The sequence below is a fragment of the Barbus barbus genome (assembly GCF_936440315.1).
Source record: "Barbus barbus genome assembly, chromosome: 26".
NCBI classification, from domain to species: domain Eukaryota; kingdom Metazoa; phylum Chordata; class Actinopteri; order Cypriniformes; family Cyprinidae; genus Barbus; species Barbus barbus.
Window position 1 is genome coordinate 18,611,804 of NC_136754.1, and position 14,162 is coordinate 18,625,965.

The window sequence follows — 14,162 nt, forward strand, 5'->3', positions numbered from 1 at the left end:
TCCAGTCTAAAGTTTGATAAACAGATAAACAGTGTGGTCAGGTCATGCTTTTTTCATCATCGATGTTTGGCTAAAGTTAAAACTCTCCTTTCAACACAGACATTCGAAAAGTTAATTCATGCATTTGTTACATCTAGATTAGACTATTGCAATTCGCTGTACTATGGGATAAATCAGTCCTCCATGTAGCGACTGCAATTGGTTCAAAATGCAGCATCCAGTCTATTGATTTCTATTGAAATTCCAGCACATTACTCCCATTCTGACCACATTACAGTGGCTACCTGTTAAACTTATAGTGGAATACAAAATCTTAACATTGTTTTTTAAAGCCCTTCATAGTCTAGCACCAACCTGACTGAGTTGTTGCAAACACACAAATCCGTGAGGCCACTCAGATCCAGATTTTTAGGAACTTTATCAATTCATAGGTCCAGATTAAAACACCATGGCGATCGAGCCTTTGTAATTGTTGGTCCTACACTCTGGAACAATCATCAAGCATCTAGAATTTTTAAAGTTATGCTTAAATATCATCTCCTTGATCGATTTGCAGCAAGTCAATGAAGTGTTTTAATAAGTGTTTTGAATAATCTATTGGGATTATTATCATTTTTAATTATTAGTTTATAATTTAGCTCTGCTGTCTTGTTGTTTACTTTGCTATGTAAAGCACTTTAGTCAACTCTAAATTGTGTTTAAATGTGTTATATAAACAAACAAACAAACATTTCATGTATAATTTCTTGAATTCTTACTTTTGGGGTCACAAAGATTTTTCCAAAATTAAATTATTACTTTTATTTAGCAAGAACACTCTTAAAAATAAAGGTGCTTCACAATGCCATAGAATAACCTTTTTGTCTAAATGGTTCCATAAAAAACCTTTAACATCTGAAGAACCTTTCTATTTCAGTTCTTCAGATTATAAATAGGTAAGGAAGAGATGGTTCTTTAAAGAACTTTTGACTGAATGGTTCTTTGTGGAACCAAAAATGGTTCTTCTATGGCATCGCTTGAAGAACCTTTTAAGCACCTTTATTTTTAAGAGTGAATGCATTCAGTTTATTTAAAACTGACATTTATAATTTTTACAAGGATTTCTATTTTAAATACATTGAATAAATGTGAATTTTCAGCTGGCTGTTAAAAATTCAGCTTTGCCATCATAGAAATAAATTACATTTTAAAATATATTGACATAGCAAAGAGTTGTTTTAAATAATATTAGTATACTAAAATATTACTCTTTTTAGTATTTTGATCAAATATTACAGACTTCAGACAGATTTTAAAAATCTTTCTGACCCCAAACTGAACAGCACTGTATTTAAAAATGTCCTACAAATTGTCCAACCTCAAAAACTGGACAGCAAAATGTATTTTCTTTATGTGTATAATAATATGTATTGTGTATTTATGAGTCTTACGTGCATTCCGCTGAAAAGAGATTATACCAAAATAATTGTTTTACAGTTCTCTGATTCTTTGGATTGTGCTGAAGTTATGATATATCATTCACTGTGTACTTGGCCCTGTAATTTCTGTAACTGCAAAACTTTTCTTTCGGGACTTTTATTAAAAGACTTTTGAGTCTGCTGAACTTGCTGAGCTTCCAAAACAGTGTGTCTGCCAAAAATGAGTCTGCAAAAAAAAAAACAATACTCAGTGAAGCTCTTAAACCAATGGTGATTCAGTAGATCCAACTCCCTCATGATTTTACATGATGTGATGCATACTGACTGAAATGAACCCAGACAAAATAACACCACTGTACTGACCTCAGTTAACATACACTGTCAAGCTCCATAATAATCAACCTGGAAAAATACACAGCAAGCTGTGCACAATGATGTGTGGGAATGTGTGTCTTTTGTAGCGGGGCAGGAAAATTTAACCATGGCAACTGTTCTGGGAAAGTGGTTTAGTGTCTAGAACGTGCTAACTGGAAGATAAAATTAGGGAGAAGAGCTTACTGTTCCCAGACAACAGGCGAAGTTCAAATGCAGAAGATTGTAGGTTCTCTGCGTGGAGGAAAGATTTATTTTTAACATGTAGATTAAGCATTTAAAGCAAGTGATTTAAAGCAAAAATACAGTAGTTAGTTTAGGTTATCTAAATTTTCTTTATGGCTTCCCTAGTGAAAAATAAATATATTCAAAATACATTTATTTCATTCTAAGTACTAGCCTACAAATACATTTACATATTTATGTACTTAATAAAAATACCCTGCATCTGTACTTTTAGCATGCTAAACTGGTAAAGTCTGCTAAATTGTAACAACTAATTTTGTACCTAATGCACTTTAATTGTGCGGAAGTAGTGCTGAAGACCAACAAAAGAGTATATTTGATTGTGCTGAAGTGGAACTATTGCAAGTATGCTTTAGGTACACTTTAAATATCTTGCATTTATAGACTGATATTATACAGAGATCATGCAATCCTTATTAATAGTGACATCAAAATACATTTTAGGCTTAATATTAAGAAATGTGCATTGTGCACAAGTGGTACTACAAATAAAGTTTAATTATAATTTTTATATCAGTAAGCCTCAAGCGATATGTCAGTAAATATGTTAATAGATTTGATATACTTAGCATGACAGCATGACTTTTTACTATCACATTTATGCTGGCTGGGGAAATGAAATTATATTATTATGGATAAAAAAGAAGCAAAGGCAGAAACATATTGCCTCATTGCACTGCAATAAAGGTGTGTCTGACAACCATAAACTAAAAGAATGAAATGTTGTAAATCAAAGAAATGAATTGGAGAAACTGGGTTATTGTGCTGAGACAATTCTTTGGGTGTTGCATGGGAACTTGTAAAGGCTGTACAAGCACTAACATGCCAAAGAAAACCAGCTGAAAAATGTCTTGTTCACTGGTTCGGTGAGTCAAATTACCTAACTGACAGAGGAAAGTGAAATGGATGTTTAGTCTAGGCTAAAGAAAAAGCAGAAATCACAAAAGGCTTGGATTCATGCTGCTCATCACACACAAAGGTCAAAAGGGGTTACAAATCTATGATGCAATGTAGGTTACGAAACCCACATGTTCACTGCATGCTTGTTGTATAAGAAACTAAAAACTAAAAACAAGAAAACTAAAGTTGGCCGGCCCTAATAAAAAAAAAAAAAAAAAAAAAAAAAAACTTGGCTCAGGACTTAGCTTAGCAACTAGTCTCCAGTGTGTTTATTTAACTAAATAATAATAAGTAATTAAATGGATATCGCCCATAAACTAAGATTCTGTCATCATTTACTCATCCTCAACCTGTTGAGAGCAGGTGTTTCTTGAGTTTCTTTCATCTGTGGAACATAAAAGAAGCTCAGCTTTAGTATGGAAAACATGGAAGAAAGAAATTCATGCAGATTTGGAACAAATTGAGATTGAGAAAATGATTTTTGAGTGAACTACCCCTTTGAACTGATGTTCAGTCCAGGCTGAATGAGAAGAGTACAGTCTCTTTTCTTGTTGTGAAGACAGGTTAGAAAATACACCACTGGACAACTTCAGACAGTGACCAACGATTGTAACACTTTAGTTTAGGGACCAATTCTCGCTTGAAGTAGTTGCGATTGCTTATTAGCATGCAAATTTCTAGCATATTGGCTATTTATTAGCACTCATAAAGCACATATTAATGTCTTATTCTGCATGATTCTAATTTAGATCCCCTAATCCTGCTCACCTAAACTTAACAACTACCTTACCAACTAATAAGCAGCAAATTAGGTGTTACTGAGGCAAAAGTCATAGTTAATAATTAGTTAATAGTGAGAATTGGTCTCCAAACTAAAGTGAGACCTCAACTATTAACATCTAGATATCAAACAATCTAACTACTAAGGAGGCTGACACTATCATCTTGAGCAGTTCTCAGTGTTTTTGAGACTAAATCACCCCATTGGCCGCGTGACTTTTACAGTTATTTGTGAGTTACTGAATAAGAGTTGAAGATAAAAAAATATATATATAATAATTCTACCTGATAAATTATTTTACAATTTGCTGTATATATAAATCTACAAAAAAGTTATGAGAATTTATTAACTGACATGACTTTTCAAGACTCTAGAGAAATGAATTTTATAATATACTGTCACACATTTTTCTTAAAAGGAAAAAAAACTGCTGTTGAGGGGGTGATTTAAAAAAAACACACATCTTTATTTTGTAGTTGTTAATGCTTGTTTTGTCCTATATATATACACACACACGCACACACACACACACACACTGTAAGAAATTTATTTATTATGTGTAATTAATATATGTAAATATATTTATATATAATTATTATGATAGATAGTTCACCCAAAGATGAACATTCTGCTATTAATTACTCAATTAATAAAGGCATTATTTTTGTTTTCTTTACACACAAAAAACATTCTTGTAGCTTTGTAAAATTAAGGTTGAACCACTGATGTCACATGTACTATTTTAAGAATGTCCTTACTACCTTTCTGGGCCTTGATCGTGGTAGTTGTGTTGCTGTCTATGGAGGGCCAGAGAGCTCTTGGCTTTCAACAAAAAATATCCTAATTTGTGTTCCGAAGATGAACGAAGGTCTCACGGGTTTGTAACGACATGAGGGTGAGTAATTAATGCAGAATTTAAATTTTTGGGTGAACTATCCCTTTAAACTTTAATAATAAAGAATTCTGCATAGTGTTTCAAACCAATTTTAAACTGCTATTACAACAGCATAAAGCCTTTGGAGCATTTAACAAAAAATTGATAAAGAGGTGATACAGACACAAACATGTTGACACTTTGATTTACACAGCAACATACACCTACAGTATAAAGTATAAAGTACATTGATTTGAGACCACAACACCTATGACAAATGGATGATTAATGTGCCACAGTATTGATACATCATGCCAAGCAGTGACAGTGTTGTCATTATCACACACAGATCATCTAGATCATAGATTTCAACATTATCATCACTCACTACATGGCTGTGATTGTGTAAAATATCACAGGTGAAAACATACACGTCATTTATTTTTGTACTGGCAACACTGGACCACGACAAACTCATGATTAACTCATTTAATATAAAATGTCAATACAAGATTTGACAATTCTGGCATACATTAATTTAGTATTTAAGATGCAGGACGACATTAACATTCACTGTTACACTTTTTTTTTCTTCAAATATGTACAATCTCTGATATCTCAATTTCTACATAGGCTTCAGTTCACCAGCAGGTTTCATCTGATAATGAGATGAGTATCAGCCACTGAATGAAGTCATATAATAACAACAGACTAGACAGCTTTTTCAACACAAAGCATTACACAATATTTTTTTAAACTGCTATTAGAAACATTGCTGTCATTACCAGTTAAGCATTGTAGCTTGCTGAAGGTTATAAAAGTTCATATTTAAAGTAGCGAAACACTGTTTATAAACTAACTATACAGAGTGGCGCAAAACAAAATGAAGCGGTCAAAGACCTCTACACCGGTGTACACATCTCATATCTGTTTATATACATCCTTTTAATGAACTGAAAACAGTTACAATATCATATAATTAATAATTAGATAGTGAACATCTCTTTTTCAGTTACATTTCAGTCTCCATTCTCAGTTCATTATGGGCATTTCTGGTCTGAGTCATAAAAAAATGTCTCTGTCTAATATGTTTTAAATATTTAAGATGTTTAAACGTCTGGAGTAAAGCAGAAACTGTGGTCGGGTGAGTGGGAGTGTCTTGACCGGATGTGTTGGACTTTTACGGTTAGAAGTTAAGTATACTAGGAATTCTCTTCAGCTCAGAGGCACATTTTTTAAATCTCTTAGGCAAGGCCTGTTGCTAAGGACACAGGTCTGTTTATTTGTTTTGAGTGGGGTGTAAAACTCAAGATTTCTTCCGCCGATAAAATCAGCTCATATTACCAATACTCAGCTCAAAGTGATGTCAATGTCCTTGACAAACATTCAAGCGGAATATTGTTTTTCACCTTTACTCTACAGATTTGAAAAGTATGAATGAGAACCCCTGTAAAGAAAACAAAAAGAATCATCCCAAACACATTTCTCCCACTGACTCACAGTTTACTGTAAACCGGACTGAAGCCGCTTTGATAACTGTACTTGTTGGCGTTGTAATGACAGTAAAGCCATGTTCAAAGAAAAAACTGCAGAAGACAGAATGATTCACTAAACCTGATGGTCTGTGCGTGTGGAGCAGGAATTTCTCAATTGGGGTTTTGCCTCCGTCTACGCATTTCAGAGTTGATGCTTTGCCTAGATGCACACCAGACATCTGGCACAAGACTGGGAATGGAAACCGTCTGTGGCTGAGAGAGATACCAAGTGAGAGTTTAGACCACCTCTGTAGAGGGGATGATTATGCACAGCCATCACAAAGTAGTCTAAGTTGTCTAAACAGAAAAAGAAAGTCAAGTGAAAAAAAGAAAAAAAAAATCAGACTAATTCCAAATTGTATTTTTTTTGTAAAAAGCCATTTAAAGTAAAAGTTCACCCAAAAATAAAGTTTCATGAAAATTTACCCTCAGGCCATAGAAGATGAGTTTGCGTCTTCATCTTAAATGATTTGGAGAAATTTAGCCTCACATCATTTACTCACCAATGGATCATCTGCAGTGAATGGGTGCCGTCAGAACAAGATACTCTCTGGTATTTTGGCCAGAAGCGACCGTTCAAAGTTTAAATGCCTTAATGATGGATTTGTTTCTTACAAACATGCAGCTTTTCACTTTTTGTTAATTGATGGCCTGGAGTGATGTGGATTACTTGTGGATTGTGGTGATGTTTTTATCAGCTGGTTAAACTCTCATTTTGACGGCACCCATTCACTACAGAGGGGAGCAGGTGATGTAATGCTACATTTCTCCAAATCTGTTCAGATGAAGAAAAAAGCTTGTCTTGGATGGCCTGAGGATGAGTAATTTGCAAATTTTAATTTATGGGTGAACTATTATTTAAGAGCACTGCCGGAACAGTATTCAGTATGCAGGTCATTCCACGTGAATGTAAACAAACAAATCGCTTCAGGAAGCAGCCACTGGTAAAGGGTAAATAAAATGGCCATTTATATGAAGAGTTGCCCTGAACCGATTAAAACTCAGTGTGAAATATCCCTTACATATTTATCCATTTTTATATTTGTTTGCAGCAAATACCAAATGAAAAAAAAGAAAGAAAAGAAACAGTACACAGTACACAGAAATATATTTGGTTTAAAGACATATACTATGCTCTTTGGAGTGATTAAGGCAGAGTGATACATTTAAACATTTGAAAAATTTTTGAATTATTCTCAATGATTGCAAAGGTTTGTTTGGACGCTCCCAAACCATGTCAATATAAGGGTATTCTTGTTCTGTTCACATACTCCTTTAAGGTGTCCTTGTTACAGTTATACATTTAAGTACTGAGTAATGAGTACTGAATAAGTACAACATACTTTTTGTACGGTTAAGGTTAGGATTAGGGTTTGGTTTAGGGTTACTTGCATGTAATTATGCACAATTAATTGTTATTATAATAGTAATTACATGTAGCATGAGTAACAAGAACACCTTAAAATGAAAAAAAGAGAGTTAAAATTAAAGTTACCAAAAATATTTGAGTTAAATTATCTGTATCGTTCTCAAAACAAATTTTATTTAGGCCCAGTCTGCATGTCATTGTATTTCAAGTCTCATTTGCTAGTGCAGACATGTATACATGCTGTATTTTGTCATGTCATTTTTATTTAGTTACTCATATGTTACAAATATGACATCGCTATATGAGCTCATATTCTTTGAGGAAGTAATCAGATCTGATCTGTGAGTGAACATTAAGGGATAACAGTGTTAGTATGCTAGTATACACTAATGAGGGAGTAGTGGACAAAACTCTTCAGCGACCACTAGCTGAATGTATTATATAAGAGAGTTGCTCATGTAGTGGTTCTTACGACATTTCTGGGAAAGCTCTGGTCATCATCCAACAAGTGTAAAAGAAATTAAGAGTAATAACAGAGGAACCGAGTCCAGGGCCACCTCCAACTTTTTTTTCTGGCTGTGAGTTTCCATGCTGGTTTATTTTTTTCATTAATGCTGTAACAACAAATGCATCCTATAGAGATTAAACACAGAGCCAGCACAATTTGGCAGTGCAGAACCACAGCAAAGACATGAAACTGATTCCACTACCTCATTTGAAAGATGAAGTAACAATCAGAGCTTTGTATTCATACTTGCTGTCACAATTAATATTTCTATCAAGTCGTACTGCATTTTAAAAAATTTGCATCACTGCAGAGAATTTCAGTGTTGCTTAGCATCTTTCATGAAATTGAATTGACTGCACAGACTAGCATCCTAATCCTGGCTCAGGTATGAGCTGGTTATATAATCACACACATTCATGCACAGACACACAACACCTGCTTGTTCACATTGCTTTTTTCACCCTGGCTATGCAATATTTTCCAAACTATAACTCTGTTTCTATGGCAAGCTTATATCCAACAGAAAATAATAACAGACAACCAGGCGTGTTCACACCTGATTCTTGGATTTTCCTTGACAGCATCCAAACAGAGATGTTCAATGTCTAATAGCAATTAATACTCACCTGTTATAAAACATGCTAGATGGATTCAACAAGCACAAGATACAACAACTGTATCTCAGACATGCTCACAAAAAGTTAACTGGCACAGAAATAGAGTTATTTCAATTCCTTTTTGTGAAACAGGAGTTATTAGAAGCAACTCTTTTGGCACATAACAGTGAACTGGATCAACTCCTGAATCCCCATACAAGGAAGAAAATATTCTCCAATGAGCAGTATAACTCTGTCGAGTCGAAGGAGCTCTAACATTACCAATAGTATGGATTACCGCTGGGTCACAATCCACCAACAGTGAACTGGACTCAGTTGCCAAACCCAAAGCTGAAGACGAGCCCGATCCAGATGCCAAACACACCCGTTCAGCTGAGAGAGAAGATCCTGTCTGATGGGAAACTCCCATGGTTCGCCCTGTAACTGGCTCAGAAGAAGAGGAAACTATGGCCTGACTGGCCATCGAGGTGCCACCAGAAGCACTCTGTATATTAATATTAATAGGAATATTCTGTGCAATGTCTTCCATAACAGTGGAAATGGTGGGAATGAGTACAACAGGCAATTTGGTCACTCGTGGACTAATGCATCCTGAACCAATGGACTGGACTGGACCCAATGGAGTGGTCAGCTCTGAGACAAAGAGGTCAACCTCTGCCTTTCCAAACCTCTTCCAAATCAGCTGTACTACCTCTGGGTGAAGTCTCCATTCCCCCGGAGGCAGCAGATCCCTGGACAAAACATCTGCCACTTGATTGTCTGATCCTGGGAGACGACAAGATCTGATCCTGCTCTTAACAAGGTCAGCCAGTACTGAGACCATCTGAGGATCTTGAGAGTTTGCCTTTAGCATGCAAGAGTCCTGGTCCTGCCCTGGTGATTCAAGTGAAACACTGACAATGTGTTGTTGGACCGAGACAGACCAAATGGCCGAACTCTGAACTGGTATGCTTGGCCCTGAAAGCTGAATCTTAGGAACTTACTGTGGTGGGGAACAATGGGGACATGAAAGTATGCATCCACACTTACGAACCAGTCTCCTTCCATCACAGACTGAAGAACGAACAGACTTTAGGAACACATTTAAGTGGCACAGATCCAGAACTGGCTGAAAGCCCCTATCCTTTGTCGGAATGAGGAAGTTATGTGGTGTAAAACCCATACATCTGACTGAGGGGAGGAACTTTTTCTATGGCTTTCTGCAACAGTGAACAAATATCTAGAGAAAGGGTCATAGATCTGGTCGGATCCTTGTCAACTGTCAGAAGGATTGCTGTAAACTTCGAACATGTTGCTCGAACATTAATGTGTGTTGGCATTGTGTGTACACAACCATCCTATAATGATCAAAATCCACCCAGTGCTTTTTTTTAATCTACTAAAATCATTTAAAAAATTTCCCCTTTCTCAAATCAAGATGTTTTCAGCTTTTTGTCTATGTGACGTCACACAGACCCAGGCCTTCCCACGATAGTTGATAAACCCCGCCCTGAGTGAGCTGTCAACAGTCCAACCGCCATTGTTTCATCGCCGGAGCAGATGTAGACAAGAATGACTCCATAGCGATTGAAGGGTTTTGTTGTTGGATGTAATAATGAACATAACAGTCGTCATTTACTCCCGAGATCTGAGCCGCTGAAGACGCAGTGGTTTACATTTGTTTTTGAAGGGAATGCGCCCCCGATCTACCTACATGCATTTATCTACCTACATGCAAATCATTCGTGATCCAGCTTCACCTACAAAAGAAGGGAGTATACTTTTTTTATGAATCTTTACAAATCACCTTTCCTAATAATGTCCCAATTAGCAAGTTTCACGATGAATGCGGCTAAAGTTTACCGTTTCTCAGAGAGCGACTCGGAAGAGAGGGGAAGGGTGAGCAGAGCTCATTTGCATTTAAAGTGGCATGCAAGACAACAGCTTGCTCTGAAAAGAGCTGTTTTTGACAGGGCAAAAAGGGTGTTTTACACCATTGAGAAACTTTAACCAAAGTATGTTATAGACTTTTCATTAAGACCCTAAAGAATCATATCGACTTGTGAAAAATGAGCATCCGATGACCCCTTTAAAATTGAAAGTTCTCTCAACTTTAGATTTTTCACAGTGTGGTCTGAAGATCCTAATCAGTGTACTATGTTTCACAATATAAACAATAAGCTTTTTTTGCGATATTCACTTAAAAAAAACCCATTCACTTGTAAAATTAACAAGGGAATAGAGTCAGGGAACTAACTCGTACGTAAGTAAACATTCCTGACGGGTGAAGCTTCAACGATCCAGAACAATCCAGCACTGAGGTTTTAGACGGTCATTTCCGTTGCAGGTTATGATAAAACCATATGTGGTCAGCATGGGAAACACTCTCGTGTTGCATGCTTCAGTGAAGAGTGAGTTTTCCCTGGTGGGTCTGTCATAAGAGTGGAGATTCACACTTCCTCAAAACTTTCACTTCTTACACAACAGGGTGGCTGACTCCTTTAGCTGTGCTGTGCCAGGTCCTGCCACACTGGGGGGAGGGTAGCGCTTTACTTTCAGAAAGGTCAGATTTAGGTGAACATGAATACTAGCCTATCATTCAAAAATCTGGGGTAATGTTTTTGAGAAAGTCTCTTATGCTTAAAAATACAGCAAAAATACAGCAAAAACAGCAATATTGTTAAATATTATAACAATTTAAAATAACTTTTTTCTATTTTAAAAGTTCTATTTTGTGTAAAGACGAAGGAGATCCGCACTCTTCCAAATTTAGCACAAAAGGCTTATATAATTTATTACTCATTATTTTATTACTCATTTATTACACTACTTCCTTTTCTATTTGTTATTTTGTGTAGTTGACATAGTTATAACACTGTACAATTTCATAATAGATACGGTTACAAATTGGAAAATACAAAAGACTTGAAATGCTTGCTGAAATAATTGACAGAATACGGGAACATTAACATGCTCAGTTTACATATACACACTATTATATGCCAAAGTTTGAAGACATTTGACTGAATTTATGCTTTTCATGGACCTGAAAACCTTTTTATTCACTTACACGTAAATGCTTGAATTAATTTATTTTACTTTTATGTTTTTAAAACAAAAACCAATAGCATGATTTCTTTAAAAAATAAAAGGTTAAAAAAGGTTTTACTGTATTTTATTAAAAACAGAGCACATTTTGACCACATAGTAAAGAAAAAGTAGTCAACAAGTGTTCATCATGCATGTCAACTCTTTTAGCACAGTTTAAAAATGATCCCAGCATGCACCTGATGAAGTTGAGTTTACAATACACTCTTAAAAATAAAGGTGCTTCACAATGTCATAGAAGAACCGTTTTGTCTAAATGGTTCCATAAAGAACCTTTAACATCTGAAAAGCCTTTCTGTTTCACAAAAAAGAAGGTTCTTCAGATTATAAAAAGGTAAGAAAGAGATGGTTCTTTAAAGAACCTTTGACTGAATGGTTCTTTGTGGAACCAAAAATAGTCCTTCTATGGCATAGCTTGAAGAATCTTTTAAGCACCTTTATTTTTAAGAGTGTAAAATAGAGTGTGCAGAGCTGTGATTGATGTAGGTCATAAAAGAGGCTGCTGAGGTATTTGTTTAGTGTATAATGGTAGACTTATCAAACGATCAGAAGAAAAAGTTCAACAATGTGTAATATAGTTCCCACCCCTCAACAAAGAGTGTCAGAAAAGGGTGTGCCTTAACGGCTCAGAAATATGCCAAAGAAATGACTGTGCAAACTGGGAGGTCTCTCTGCTTGCCACTTACACAAAAGCTTTGAAAGATATTTCAGTGGATTTTACCACCATCTAGTGATGCACGGAAAATGTATTTACTTGTTAACTATAGTGTTTCCTTTTCTTCAGAAATTTACTCCTCTTTTTGTCCCATTGTAGAGAGAGTATGTAAAGTAAGCTGAGATGAGATAAGGACATGGTACAACATGTTTAGTATCACCTACACAAGTCATGTGCAGGCAGCAGGGGATATCACTCAGTCTGTACATCAAGTCTCTAACCCAAGAGTACCTAACCTAGGTGTCATAACGCTTCACATTCACATAGTAAGGTGCTGTGAAGGTAATTTTATTACAATTATGACTTACTTGTCAGTATTTAGTGCTCGTCCACATAACATCGTTGTAGCACTATATAGCCTACATCCACATAACATTTCTAGTACACATAACATTACTGTAGCATTATGTTCAACTGTAACAACTTTTACATAACTTTTAACCTTTAAGCTTAAGTGCTCGTCTAAAAACATCTTACTGCATATGAACTCTTTGTGGCTCTTATATGTAAACTGAATAATAAATGATGTAACAGACATTTTCAACACATTGTTAAGATGCTCCACATGACATCCTGACCTGAGTCCTGCTGCCTTCGCACTAACTTTAGTTCAAGTCATGCGCAGTCGCGCACAAGAAAATCACCAATCATTGGACGTGTCAATCAAACGAAAGAAATTTTAACATACAGTAATAATCATGAAATATTTTGATTGGGACTCCAGTGGACTTGGGAATAAGTCCGATTACTAATATGTTCGAGTACGAGTCATTACTAAGTCAAAATGCACACAAGTCCATGACAAGACCAAGACCATTAAAATATGGTCTCGAGACCGAGTTCAAGACCGAGTCTCGAGTACTCAACACTGTTTATTGGAGTATCACTTGTGCACAATGCACATTTCTTAATGTCAAGCCTGAAATGTGTTTTAATGTCACTATTGATGAGGATCTTTAAATGTGAGATATTTAAAGTGTACTCAAAGTATATTTGCAATAGTTCCACTTTAGCACAATCACATATACTTCAGTATACCTTTAGTTGGACTTCAGCACTACTTCCGTACAATTAAAGTGCAGTAAGTACAACATTAGCTGTTCCAATTTAGCAGACTTTAAGTTTACCAGTTTAGTAAACTAAAAGTACAGTTGCAGGGTATTTTTATTATGTACATAATATGTAAATGTATTTGTAGTACACTTAAATTGAAACAAATGAATTTCAAATACATTTCAGTATATTTATTTTTCACTATAGGGTATAAATTCTAAAATGCACGTTATGTCCAAATGATGACACTGTTGAATACTAACTATTGCATTCAGTTGAGAAATTAACTGTTTAAAAAAAATAAAGCAACCAGTTGCAACGCATTTTTGAATTTTGAAAACTTTTTTAGACCAGTTGTTAAGCCAAACTAACATTATTTAGTTTGTTTTAGGTTGTTACAAACTAACAACCACATAAAACTAAATTATTCAAACGCAAGGGATTATGGGTATTCCCACCAGGCCAGCCACAGTGCTTATCTAGTAGATTTGCTCAGATGCAAGCTTTATAAGCTTGAAAGCAAAGTCAAATTGTCCATTTTACAGGTAAATACTGTATATATTGCAGCATGTGTGTGACAAAATAGAAGTTGGATCTCTTACATTGTAAGTGCCAGGTTGTGTTTTGTCTGTTTGTTTCTCTCTGTGACAGGCTGGTTTAATTCCTCTACTGTAATCCTATTACATC